This window comes from Arachis hypogaea, unplaced genomic scaffold (assembly GCF_003086295.3).
Source record: "Arachis hypogaea cultivar Tifrunner unplaced genomic scaffold, arahy.Tifrunner.gnm2.J5K5 arahy.Tifrunner.gnm2.scaffold_26, whole genome shotgun sequence".
Taxonomy (NCBI): Eukaryota; Viridiplantae; Streptophyta; class Magnoliopsida; order Fabales; family Fabaceae; genus Arachis; species Arachis hypogaea.
This window is the reverse complement of record NW_027255453.1, coordinates 6,231-7,120: the sequence shown is the minus strand read 5'-3', so window position 1 is coordinate 7,120 and position 890 is coordinate 6,231.

The following is an 890-nucleotide window of genomic DNA, read 5'->3' as shown; positions in this document are numbered from 1 at the left end:
GGGTCTTTCACAGTGCCCGGCCACACTTATGACATAGGGTCAACAGAGTATCAAGTCTCAACCTGGAGCACGTGGTGGCTAGCCACTGCTACTACCCAGGGAAACTCGTATCTCAGATAGTGGAAGTGCAAATCACAATTATCAATAATTCAGCATAAACATGCATGAATTCTCATCCATGGATCAACATCCATATTAGCCATTCCGGCTCACGGTTAAATCCATAACCAGCCAATATTCATAGCATACACAGCTATTCCGGCTCACGGTTCAATCCAGAACCAGCCAATTCATAAACAATTACAGCCCCTCGGCCAATGGCATAACAAGCACTTCCACCACCATCCTCCACATCTCACATAATCATCAATGATCCTCATTGATTATTCATTTTTCCTTGCTTCACTCGCAAGTTACCACATCCACTAGCTCCTTCTCTCATAGCTAGACTTATCATAATGATTTAAGATATAAGTGGTGAGATCGGAGGCTTAGAAGTATGAAATTTGGCTTTTAAAACTCAAAAATCAACTTTGGGATGAAAACAGGTCCACGCGTACGCGCACTCTACGCGCACGCGGGAGTGGCCTCAAAACTTCATCGACGCGCAAGCGTCATGCACGCTAACGCGTGGATTAAACATTTGCCAATCGACGCGTAAGCGTCAACCACGCGTACGCGTGGGTGTTCTCGTGCCCCAGGCACAACACTGGCACAGTTCTGGCATAAGTCTCTGGAAAATGGCTGGGCATTGGGTGCAGCACAATCGGCGCGCCCGCGCACATCACGCTCACGCGTGGATGACAAATTTCGGGAAGAACGGCGCGCACGCGCCAAGTGCGCCCACGCGCAAGGGGTCATTCTGCTAAAAATTTTCTAAGTTAAAAGCT